Raw genomic sequence first — 13,360 nt, 5'->3', positions numbered from 1 at the left:
CATCAATTTTTCTCTGAGGTCATAGCGCGCGATACTGCACTGTTGCTTACTACTCTCTGACTACTCGTCTCTCCTGCGTCACATAAGTTAAATTGCGTGTCATTTTTTCCTTAGCATATAAGCATCACCTTCTTCGTGCTTCTCTGTGATATCGAGGAAAGAACCACTGTCTTCATTATTCTAGATAAATTACTTCTTCACTCGTCACTCTAATCATCCATAATACTCAGAACATATTATAGAATTCACTTCTTATATTTTGAGTGTCCTTTAGTGAGGTAGTGTTCGTGTATTGATCTCTATATTGAAGGCGCGTGTGCTTGACTCGATTGGTGGAACAACGCACTTTTAGTGTGGTCTTCGAGATCTCAAGCTATGTAATTCTACCTGACTGTGTCTCTACAGACACAGGGCTAACTCTAGTTAGTAAAGAACGTTGTCTCTCATGTATATGACTATAGCTATTCCTCCCTTGGGTGAAGCATCAGTCCCAAAAAAATACCTGCCATGGACAGACATATCTGTCGTTGATAGAGAATATATTTACTTTCTTTTGTTCTCACCCTCACGTGCGTCTGTTCATTGTGCGAGGATATTTGAGGACAATCGAAATTAAAAGCATAGCGATTGATGTATAATGAAATCGCATTAATATCACTATTGTGAGTTTGGCACCTAAAGTATACTGATCCACAGTTGCACTCATCAGAAGAGAAGGTACGTCATTCAGGACCCTGCCTTGATATTTTCTCCCACATTCTGTGGAGAATTGCTACTGATAACGGGTCTACACTATCCTGTGATTCATTCATAATTTATTACAATTGTTTTCTCCCTCAATTCAATACTTAATACGAGCGTAAGGATATCGATAACTGATTAGCAGAAGATATATGTTAGCCGAGTTGCCTAAGTACTACTACACAACAATACATCTTGAATTATCACTTTGATTCATATCTATTGATTAATTCCCAATATGACATATAGAGAACTACGATCATATTCTCAGGTGCCTCGAGTGCGACATGAATTATCTTACGTTATTGTGCCATATCGAAGTTTGGGAAAGCGTTACGAAATGTTGAGGTCAAACTCCTGGCTAGTGTAATGAATGCGATAGCCCAGCCAGAAGCGCCCGTGTGAAACATATTGGGCATCGTCTAAGGTCACTTCGTGGAGTTACAGTAGAGCAATTTGTACCTTGTAGTAAAACCGATGATAGCTGTAGTCTAGAGTTGCGTATGCACTCCCAAGCTGAGCGAGGAGTAAAAAATACCCTCCAAAAGTATCTTACGCCGTGACGCAAGGGCAGCGTAGCCCACCTGTTCCTGGTCCGTAAGTAAGAGAATTGTTCTCTTTATACCTGACTTGTCCTAGCGGCTTAAAAAAGGAGCAAGCGGCCCTTGAGGACTGGTCAGTGACGCATAGGAAGCTCGAGATGGGTCACGCCCTGACAGATGCTTCGAGCATCCGTCTAGTGGAGATGGGAAATCTCCTTCCTGTGAAGAAGACAACACGCATCTTCTCGCAGCACAAAGCTAACTAGAATCGGCCTCTTGAAGTATTTGTATAAGCTGCCAGATCTCAACAGAGCTCACTACCCTTCTAGATTTAGTAGAAGAGCCCGACAAGTGCACAGCAAGTCGTATGTCGGGAGACTAGCAACATAAGCCTCATAAAGACTCTCATGAGCCTCGTTGAAATATATACCACAAGTTTCCTGTCTAGTTGAGAGTGACAAGTTGGATACTCCTTTGTGCGATGTGGTATTCCTGCCTATACGACCATCACTCTCCAGATTGAACATCCTGATTATCATAACATGCTCTGAGTAGGCACGCGTTACCTTCAATGCAGCGGATTGGATAGCACTTGCAACTGGAGCGTAACACGACCTAATGAGCGACAAGCCTTAAAGACACGCATCGCTATGTGCAATAGGCTATCGGAAGAAGCTAACATGTACATGTCCTTGAGTTCAAGCTCCGCCGCATTACATGAGCCTGACGTACCAGTCTTCGAACCCGATCTGTATACATTACTCTGGAAGTGTAGAACGAACCAGGTAGCTGTGCCATCCAACCGACAGAGCTTGAGAGGATCTAGCAGAGATAGAATGGGAGAAAGCTGCCCAAGAGTGACAGGATGACCACTGTAATCCTGTATCTTCTCTATGAGTCCCTACAGAAGACTTGCTATGCGCTGTAATCGCTGCCAAAGGTGCTTCAACAAAAGTAACTCACAGCTTAGAAGTGTCTTACTGAATACTTATTAGACATGTATGATCTTATCACGCTATTTATGACAACAGAATTTGCTAAAGATTAATTTTAAAAAAACAGTTGTTGTCTTATCAAATATCTATGGCGCTCATTGCTGTAGCCCGAACCAACAGAGACAGGAGAAAACACTTTCTGTTTCTCAATACACTCTCTGACATTCTACCGGCACCCCCAGTCGTTCCGGGAATGGGTGTGAGCTGTATGATCAATCACCCACCCTGCCTCGCTTCATTAGGTCTATCCTCACGATCATGCATACCACATGTGTATGTACCCTGAGAGAGCTACTCTATATCTCATTAGGCTTTATTTCTCAAGTGCGTCGCAATTCAGCCTGTCCTCTGCTGTGGTATGTGTGTGCTACAGCTATGACTACCTTGTCAAGTTATCCACTCCAGACCCTGTTCCTTGTAAGAAGGCGTAGACGCGCTCTGACTCTACGGTTCTCTCACCTGCCCATACACCTTGTTCCTGTGCTATACTCTCTCCTCTCATCTCTGCTCTCGTTCATCGTTTCTCATCTCCCTACCCTGTTCCTCTCTATCCTCTTACTGCCCCTGTGCTCACTGCGTCTCTCTCTCCTTCCTCTCTCTCTCCTCACATCTCTCCTCCTGGCTGTGCGCTCTTTCTCTCTCCTCTACCACCTAGCCCATGTAATCAGTGTTGTTATTCTGACACAAGCCAAGGGATTTCCACAGCTACTGTTCGTCCTCTGCTAACGACATGACTGGACTCTGTGTATCATATGAATTCGAACCTCGTGATGTCTCTGAACCAAAAGTCGTTGCATCACGTTGAATTGACATGTGTCGACCGATACAGGTGTGGACTTGCCTTTCTTGCATTCCTTTGGAAGTATGTCCCTGGTGTTGTGACTTGCATCGTCCCCAAGTCCTCCATACTCCTAACGTCCATTGACCCCCACCCATTAGAGCATAAATGACTTTAGACGAATAGATTAGTTTGTGAGAGTTACACAAGTGTAGCTAGATCAGGTGAGTCCCGAGACTCATTTGCAGCACTGGTGCCCTCTTCCATATTTGGGTGCACTCACCTTCTGTGCACCCCTCGACAACAGCCGCACTAGCATCGTGTATTCACCTATGGCAAATACGACTGTTCACACCCTTTGGTTTGTAGGAGCGAAAATTTCTTGCATTATGCGATTATCATAGTTTCTTATTATTTTCTTTAGCGAATATGCTACCACAGTGGTATGTTGTATATACACTCGAGTGTTGAGAGATGAAAATGTGGCGAGTTTTAATACATGGATATACTTTGCATTCTTGACATTTTGCCACGTCTTGCATATTGACTATTGTTAGTCTAGTTCATCTTGCCGAATCTGATGTGGACAGATAAATTACACTATATCTATGGGCTTTTACATGAGATACAAAACCGTCACACTGGTTCACTCAATAAAAGCTAAAGATTATAGGTCTGATTATGATACATAGATCTTAGGAATGCCCTGAATTTCGCCATTGCACCTTGTGCTTTCCACTACTACAACTTTCAAGAGTAACATGCTTGACCAGACCCGGACAGCGCTCTGCACGTGGTTACACACAATACAATCGAGCGTTTCGCAAGCCAAAGTACGATTATAAGAACAAAGTTCCATATTTAAAAGCCGCCCTACGGTGGCTAATATATTCAAATATCTATGCGTGTCCTATTGTACTGTTAACGAGTAGTCGACGCATAATGTATAATATGTGCCTATCATCTCACCCATTCTTGTACATATTCAGTTTACTGTAACAAGTCAGAGTAGCGGTACCTCGATCTCTCATGTTGTAATATGCGCTCGACAGATGGGTGATTGAAAGAGATCTAAATCTAGTATTTTACACAGGCCCGATCGTGGTTTTTACTGTCTAATATATATGTTTAATACGCTTTCTATTCTACGCATTCATTAAGTTAATTACTATCAATTACATCAGACTAGATAGGGAGCGTAACGAATTATAGGACTTAGAAATGACATGTATTCTTATCTTTCTGTTTAAGGCCGTTATCGTTATGCGTTGGAAAAATTATATAGATCGTGCGAAAGTATGTTGTCTCGCTTGTTGAACATTTTAACAGTATATATTATCAACTCAACATTTGTTGATATTCCCTGTACTATTTCAGGATTGATGCTAGCGTCTTATTTCCTAGGTCCAAGTAGTACGTCACAAACAACAAATTAGCCGTTACTTACGCATCCCTATTTAGAGTCGCATGATTAATGTACTTACAACATATACCACCACTAATCATTTGAGACAGCGTGACAGTTTATTAGTCATCTCGACCTACTGATCCCCCAATACCGATCCTCAGTCCTGCTATTTGACGTGTTTTCACGACGTGTTATGAACATCCATCTTTCTGAGCTTTGTTACCAATCTTATGAGGTGATCATGATGGTAGATCGCGGAGTTGTATTTGGTATTGGGAGCCATAACAAATATATATTTGAAACCGTATAGTGGCGCTAACGCGCAAATTCCCAGCGACAGTTTAGAAAAGGACAGTCGCCTACTGTCTCGTTTTCAACCGTTTGAGTTACTCTATCGGTGATAACATGCGACCCTCATCTGCGAGTATACTACCTCGGAGTGAAACCACTCTGAGTGAACGTCATCACCAACAGCTATCTGACTTACTACAACATGTAGAAGTGTAGCTCTGAGTAGTACTTGTGTGTGCGTGAGTGCTGCGTGGCTCGAGCAACTCTCTCCAATCATCTCGCTGTGTCTCCCTCTTCCTTCTCCCTGTGTCTGTCTCTCTTTATTCATCTCTCCCTTTTCTCTTTCGTCGTGTCATCTTTCCTCACATATCCCTCGTGCTTGCCCCCCCTTGTGCTCTCATCCTACTCTATCTCTCTCTCTATAATCATTGATTCTCCATTATGTTTTAATCTATATATCTCATAGAGGAAGTCTGTTGAACCTATTTGCTAATATCTGCACATTGCATTTTTCCTTTTCAGAGGTATGTCCTCGGTGTAATGATGTGTTTGGCTCGACTTGATGCGGCTTTGTTGGTACCAACTGTAGGAGTTATCCATTACTATCTATGCATTTGGATATTTTAACTTTGGTTTGCAGCGATCCTCTCTCTCTCAAATCATACAGTCATACGCGTGGGAATTTGTTGGTGCGTTGATGCTTTTGATGTCATGTTACTCAATTCTTAGCACCATCCCTTATAGTACCAACATAGATCCACAGGCCCTGAAAAACTTCCCCTAAATGGCTATACACAACTGCTTTTTTTATCTTCTCGCCGTACTCTAAAAGTTGCTCTTTGTATCTTTATCTTAATAGGCTTGTGAACGACGTGACAGAGGTAACTATCTATCTCACTTGAGTATTAAAGTTTCGAATTTCGTTTTCTATCTCGCTGCTCAACCACGAAATGTTCAATGTATAAACTCCCGAGGAGAGAAGGATGAGGGAAGAAAGCTATTGGAAGTGTGAAACACTAAGCTAGCATAGCCTATAGCTTTCATAAAATATGTTAAATGAAGATGCAACACCACATGTAACGATATATGAGTAGCTATTAAACACAATGCCAATTGCTAAAACTAATAAGCACTAAACTCATGAAATGAGAAGTCAATGGAATACATACTTTATCCCCCCTCAACATCCGTTGGAAACAGCGTCCGATGCATAAAACATATTAAGAGCGAACCTTTTTACACTGTACAACATAAATCACATTATGTTTTTATGATACAAATGTAACTGCAGTATTAAGTAACGTAAAGTTAAGCTCTAAGCTTATCATGAATAAAATTCTATAAATCGCGAATCTCTCAGTTTCCATCAGATGAGCACCTAACGTCCTCCAGCTCTACGTCGTCCCACCTTCACCCTGTTCCTGGAGAGCTACCCTCCTGTAGTTTCCACTTCAACCCTTTCCTGCGAGAGCTACCCTCCTGTTAGGTTTCCACCCCAACCCGTCTGGAGAGCTACCCTCCCGTAGGTTTTTCCACCCAACACTTGTGATCCTCAAGACTCTTGTTAATGTCCCTGGTTGACTTTGGTGTCCTTGTTAAGTCCTGTTGATTGGTGTCCAGTCCACCCCCAACCTACCCCACCCCAAAGTGTACTGGTTTGGTTCACGATATGCTCATGAGTCTCTGTCACTTATTTTGTACCTCAGACGACTGTCGTCATTAATCCGTAAAGCAACTCCGTTATCAATATTCTTTATTTTTGGGAGCCAGAGAGCCCATCGGTGACTTGTTTATGAATTGCTGAAACAATGTAGTCTGGTCCCCAGATCGGCTGTGCTTTCATGTCAACTCCTTTCCTCTAATGTTTGATATGACAAGGAGTTACCTGTTAGCACAAAATAAATCTGGGGCCGGCTATAAAAACAGGCCCATAAGTACCTCTTGTTTTCATACAGTCAATAATAATGATGTACATACTGTTTTTATAATTACTGTCTTAACGTGTTTTGAAGAGGAAGAATGTTCTTAATAACCTGAATTTTTTCTGTTTTTACTTTGTCTTTGGTCTCTGATTTCTTCTCAGACTACGATTGAAAGTGTGTATTCTTTACTTTTTTAAAGTTAACGGAGCGTTAAAATCAACGTCACATTTCTGGTTGACATTTAATTTACTTTGCTAACATTTGCTTTTCGGGTCCTGCTTTTCTGTTCAGTTGTCTCAACAAAGCCTTTACTTCAAACATTTTAGCATGTTTTGAATTATTACACTGAATATCAACCCCCTAATCTTTGAATTATACACTATCGATACGAACGCACTCGCGTTTGAGTTTACACTATGAATATCAACCTGCTTGACCAATTGATGAGGAAATGATGTCATGAGTTAGTATCTATACCATAGTATGTGACATGGGCTGAAGCCATCAGATTGTTTTAAAAATGCTTTATTTTTCCTCCTTAGAAACACTAGCAGACAACATCGATACTGAACTGCCACAACCTTCTTCAAACATGAAATGAGTTCATTGTCCTGACAATCAATGTCTCTTTTTTTTGTGTTAATTATTTTTTCTTGGTCAGAAATGCATGGCCTGTGGTAACCAATACCATGTGTGTAAATCATGGAAGTGAATTCAAAAGATAAGAGCGGAAGGGCGTAGTGCCTGTCAAATATCATCTTGTTCCTAAGATGTGCATCAACTGGGAATTCTGTTGCCTGGCTTCGTCTGGATATCCATGACAACAAAACCCAGGGCTGAATCCAAAATGAACCCCTCACACGAACCGGCCGCCCCGCACCCCCCAAACCCCGCGATAGCTAGCCAAGTTCATGAATTAATCTATGGCGTATACATGTACCTAGTGTTACACTAGTTAGCCAAGCTTCATGAATAAATCTATGGCGTATACATGTACCTAGTGTTAGCGTAGTTCAAGCTTAGCTTATGAATAAATCAAATGAGTATACATGACCTAGTGTTAGCGTAGTTAGTTGCTTCATATTAAAATCTATGGCGTAGTACATGTAGCAGTAGTGTTAGCTGTAGTTAGCTTAGCTTCATGAATAGATCAATGGAGAATACATGTACCTAGCGTAGGTAGTTAGTCCAATCTCATGAATAAATCAATTGGCGTATCTATATACCCATGTTAGCATCGTCAGCCAAAGCTTCATGAATAAAACAATGGCGTATACATGTCCTAGTGTTAGCGGTAGTTAGTTATTAGATTTAGTTAACTGGGAACAGCATTGTGGCTATATATTGACTAAGAGCCTGGAGTAGGGCTAATCTGCATCGCGCAGTCTTCCTGGACTGACCCCAGCTGCTCACACACGGGCAGTGAGATCACTAGCTAGCTAACACGATCAACAACACAAACAGCCACTTTTTTCTCTCTCTCTCCTTTCTCTTTCTTCTCTCTGTTTTGTCCTTTATGCCTGATGTTTCTTTCAGGGTTTTTGTTCCCCTCCCTCCCCTCTCAAAGAATTAAGTAGAGAGAGAGAGAGAAGCCAGCACTATTTGTCCATCGTTGCAAGTGAAACATGTTTAAAAGAGTACTCTCTTGTAGAAAAGGACGGGGAATAAACCCCCCCCCCCGTAGAGGAGGAGGAGAGTATCAAAGAGAAGTGAAAAAAGAAGAACGAAAACGAGCGAGAAAAATTCAGGGAACGGAAAGAAAGAGGGGGAACGTAGGAACACGGAGCGATTGAATATCTAACAGCACAGAGATGGAGAGAAGAGAGCGATGGATAGAGAGAAACAGACACTGTATTCATTCACACTGTCAGCTGCGTAGGGAGAATCAATGCGTATAAAAGGGCTGAATGAAGAAAGACAGACAATATGAAAGAAGGAGGAGGAGGAAGGAAGGGAGGAGGAGGGAGGGAGGGAGGAGGAGGAAGGGAGGGAGAGAGGAGGAGGGAGGAAAGGGGGCGGAGGGGTAGTTGATGCGATGGGCGAGGCAACGTTGCTGGGCACCGGAATTGTTTCTCGAAAGCGAAAAAACGGGTTTTATAAACCGATGTATAATCTATCTGACTATACTTCTTACATATTTATTTGCAATGCCCTATCTCCACTCAACCATGGCCCATTTCATATCTAAAATATACATGTTTTCCTAGTGCCAGCTTCACAAAGTGCCATCCAGTCTGTGGAACACAGTGGTTAGGGACTTTTTTTTTTTTTTTACGCGTGTGTTTAACAGTAAGCCTCTCCCTCAGGACAGACCCGCTGGCGTTAGAGACACATAAAGGAAGCAGACTTCCTCTCTTTCTTTTCCCTCCCTCCCTCCCTCCCTCCCTCCTCCAGCAATGGTTTAATGGGTGGATTACGTGGCCACAGCAGACTCATTGTTGCTGTAATAAAATCAATGCCATTTTTAAGGAGGTAAAGAGGGTGGAAGGGAGGGAGTAAGGGAGAGAAAGAGAGAGAGGGAAGGAGGGAGACAGAGAGGGAGAGGGAAGGTGGGCGACAGAGAGAGAGAGAGAGGGAGGGAGAGAGGGTGAGAGGCAGTGAGAGAGAAGGAGGGAAAGGAGAGAGCTACAGTGTGTCACAGATTAACGGATAGAAGGCCACAGCTCTGTAGAGATGAACTGCTGCCTTCTGCAGCAACACACACACACACACACACATAGGTGAGCACACACACCCACAGCAAGTGAATCATATGAACTTTGTTACTCTCTCTCTTAGTTACTCTCTCTCATAGTTACTCTCTCTCATAGTTACTCTCTCTCATAGTTACTCTCTCTCATAGTTACTCTCTCTCATAGTTACTCTCTCTCTTAGTTAGTCTCTCTCTTAGTTACTCTCTCTCTTAGTTACTCTCTCTCTTAGTTACTCTCTCTCTTAGTTACTCTCTCTCTTAGTTACTCTCTCTCTTAGTTACTCTCTCAAAACATTGCAACATTCACTTTAAGGACACACACACACCAGTATATGACTGGTGTAATATTATATGAGCACGTGAGAGAGTTCGTCATGGTCAGGTCACAGGGTCAGGATGGGACACTATACAGGATATACTAAATGAGTGTATGCAGGTGTAATTTGGGGCGGGCAGGTAGCCTAGTGGCTAGAGCGTTGGGCCAGTAACCGGAAGGTTGCTGGATCGAATCCCCGAGCTGACAAGGTAAAAAAATCTGTCGTTCTGCCCCTGAACAAGGCAGTTAACCCACTGTTCCCCGGTAGGCCGTCATTGTAAATAAGATTTTGTTCTTAACTGACTTGCCCTGTTAAAGAAAAATAAATGTAATGTCACGTGGGTGTTATAATAGTGTTATAGTGTCATACACAGTAGTGTGTACTACAGAACTATAGTGTAGGAGTGAGAGTCTTTGTCCTGACAGGGCCAAATTGCACATTACAGGAAGTCCCTCTCTCTCGTTCCCCCCCCCTCTCTGTCTCTCCCTCCTCCTGCATGTCTTGCTCTGATGATAAGCATATTGTATACGCTTTCCTTCTGGACAGAAAGACGCTCTCTCTTTCACTCTGTCGCTCTCCCCCTTTTACTCTCTCTCCTTCTGTGTCTGACACTTTCTCTCTCTCTCTCGCTCTCTCTCTCGCTGTGTCTTATTCCCTCTCTCACTCTTTATCTCCCCCTCCCTCCCTCCCTCTCTACTCCACAGCGACCTGTAGGTTAGGGAGGGACAGCCCATAATACGGGGGTTCTACAGGTTGCCTTGGCGACGAAGGAAAATCCCGTCTTCCATAATGGACTCCATTCATCATCCGTTGAAGCAGAGCGTGTTGAAAGGGGAGGGTGAGGGGGGATGGGGGGGTTGTACGTATACTGTATCAACCACAGCTAACAGAAATTGTACTAGCAACGACGAGAGGGAGTAGGGGCGGGTGAGAGAGGAACCTGAGAGGAAATACTCAGGACAAAGAACAAAATGTGTTCCCCGACAGAGGAGGGTGAGAAAGAAAGAGGATACAGACTATCCCTTCGCTGTTAGTGTAACTGGGCACGTTTTGTTGATTCAAAATGTCTATCGCGTCCATCGAAACGTCTAGTTGCCCAAGAAAGCCGGAACCATTACAAACTAGCAAAGTGATCGCTGTTAGGTGAGCCTAGTATATTTCCCCCTGCCTGTCGCGACACTCGTTTAATGTCATTATCTCCGTCCTTAGCTCAGGCATTTCAGAACACTAGGTTCGTGTCCAACACTTGTCTCACACGGTTCTCTGTGCCCCCCCTCTCTCTTAAATGTCCGTCTCTCTGGGGCCGAGCATTAACCTACAGCCTGTGTCTACATTTTAGCTGGATTGACCATGATAGCCTCTCACATCCGGTTGCGCAAACAGCTTCGACAACGTTCCGCTAACACGGCCTGTAACGTAACGACGCCAGTTTGACGGAGAAACTACGTCACCGCCTACTCACCGCCTTATCCGCTTAATAAGATACAGAATAGCACTAGCAAAAGATATCACATTGTTTTAAAATGAGGCATTTTGCAAGTGGCTCAACTTTGCTAGAGTGAAATCTGCAGTTAAGTCCAGTCTACCAGTAGGCTGCTAGACAAAAAGACTGCGGTGTTAGTCCAGTCTACAATATGTCGGCTAGACCAAAAACACGAAACGCGACAGTTAGTAGCTAGTCCCAGTCACATATGGCTGCAGACAAACACAAACTCGCTAATCCGAAGTCTACACATGGCTGCTAGACAAAAAGAACGCCAGTGTAGTACAGTCTACACGTAAATATATCAGATCGAAAAGGCGCCGCGCCAACCATCCAGCCGGCAGGAAGAAAGTTCTTACGGCGCCATGATGCTGATCTGATTTATTATTAGACCGGCCCGCAGACCGCAGCAAGACCGAGCAGCCCGCAGATCTCTCTACGACGCACCAAGACTACATTTCCACAATGCAACGTAGCTCGATCTACCAGTGCGTTCCCGAGCGCACAGTGGCTATAAAATAGGTAGCTGCCGCTGACTTTCGGACGCACCGATTATGCTGACTTTAACATAGAAAAAGAAGCAGTATGAACTGCCTCGCGGAAACCATTGCTTTGTTGACGTGAAAGCTCACCACCAAGACCTCAAAGAGTTGACTTAGAGCCTCCAGATCAATGATGAGCACTAGGGCAAAAAATCCGCAGTGGTGCGCACGAGTTCGGCCACGTTTCCTCCCCGACACCCACGAACATGCCACCGAGGAGAGAGCATCACTACGAATCCGAGGCTCTCAAACGTTGTCTATGTTGCAGCACATAACCTTGTGTAACCAACTGTTTGATCTTTGGAGCAAGCCACCAGACTGAGAGCAAAACAACCACACAGCAGGAAAGATACGAAGACTTACTTGTGAGTGACGCAGCTACGCCAACCAGCAATGAGCTAGTACACAGAGTAATATCATCAGCTCAGAGACCCTTACCCCGAACATTGATGAACTTGGGAAAAATGACACCACCAAGTATCACCCTCAACCTCAAACAGAACATTACTGTGCAATCACATATTTAGAGTTTTTACTCAGTTTCAAGTTTAAAAGTTAAAGTTAATATTGTTTTCACTGCATTTACTTCCCTTAAACAAAGTGTTGTTTGTGATTAATAGATTTTGACTTTATTATTGTATTTCAATCCAATTATATGTTAAAAATAGTATTCAGGACGAGTGGAGGACCATACGAAATGCTGATATGAGTATATTTTCTTTGAAGAATTTAGCCCCCACATTTTGCTAAAATAGAAAATATAGGTGAACCTGATGCCTTGAAACCCCGGTTCTTGTACCCATTTAATGTTCATTTATGGATTTTATGCTATAAAGAACTAGCTACTTATGTGAGAGCTACGATTATGAGAACATTAAAGGAATTGACTGACAGAAGCCATAAGGAAAAGAGCACATTGCTATGATATTTGACTATGACATCAATTAGAAGATATATTTAGATTAAGTCTCATATGGTCAATTAGGTTACACTACCACCTAGGATATGCTCATTTAAATTTGATTCAATGAACATTCGAGAACAAGTCCGGCCCCTCGCCTTGTATTCTAAAATTTTCATTTGGAGCGCAGTCCATTTGACTTGCAACCCCTGGTCTACAGTTATGGCTGCTAGACCAAAACAGACTGCGTGTAGTCCAGTCTACAGCATCGTAGGCTCTAAACGAAAATACAAGACTGTAGTTCTTATCCAGTCTACATGCAGTGCTGACTAGACAAACACGACTGCAGGCTTAGTCCAGTCTACAGCATGGACCTACTTAGACAAAAAGATCTGTAGTGGCTAGCCAAGTCCTACATAGTGCTGAGCCTAGACAAAAAACTGCAGTGTAGTCAGTTTCCTACAAGTTGGACAACACATATGCGCTAAGACAAAAACAGACGAGTAGTCCATCTAAAAGTCATAGACCTGCTAGAGACAGCAAACAGACGAGCAGTGTTAGTCCAGTCTACAGCATGGCTGTAACCCAAAACAGACTGCAGTTAGTCCATTCTACAGCATGGCTGCTGACGACAAAACAGAATGCAGTGCAACACAGATGAAGGTCAGTCACATATGGCTGCTAAAGCAAAACAGGACTGTAGTGTAGTCCAGGATCTACATATGGCTGCTAGACAAAAGAGACAGTA

The 13,360-nt window shown here is 43.1% G+C and overlaps 1 protein-coding gene across 1 annotated transcript in view; it reads right to left on the bottom strand.

Moving 5' to 3' along the window:
• LOC111952050 (mastermind-like protein 2) overlaps positions 1-13,360 on the bottom strand; it is a 136,627-nt gene that overhangs the window by 88,790 nt on the left and 34,477 nt on the right. The window lies entirely within an intron of this gene.

This window comes from Salvelinus sp. IW2-2015, linkage group LG3 (assembly GCF_002910315.2).
Source record: "Salvelinus sp. IW2-2015 linkage group LG3, ASM291031v2, whole genome shotgun sequence".
Lineage (NCBI taxonomy): Eukaryota > Metazoa > Chordata > Actinopteri > Salmoniformes > Salmonidae > Salvelinus > Salvelinus sp. IW2-2015.
This window is presented reverse-complemented; position numbering and strand designations above follow the sequence as displayed.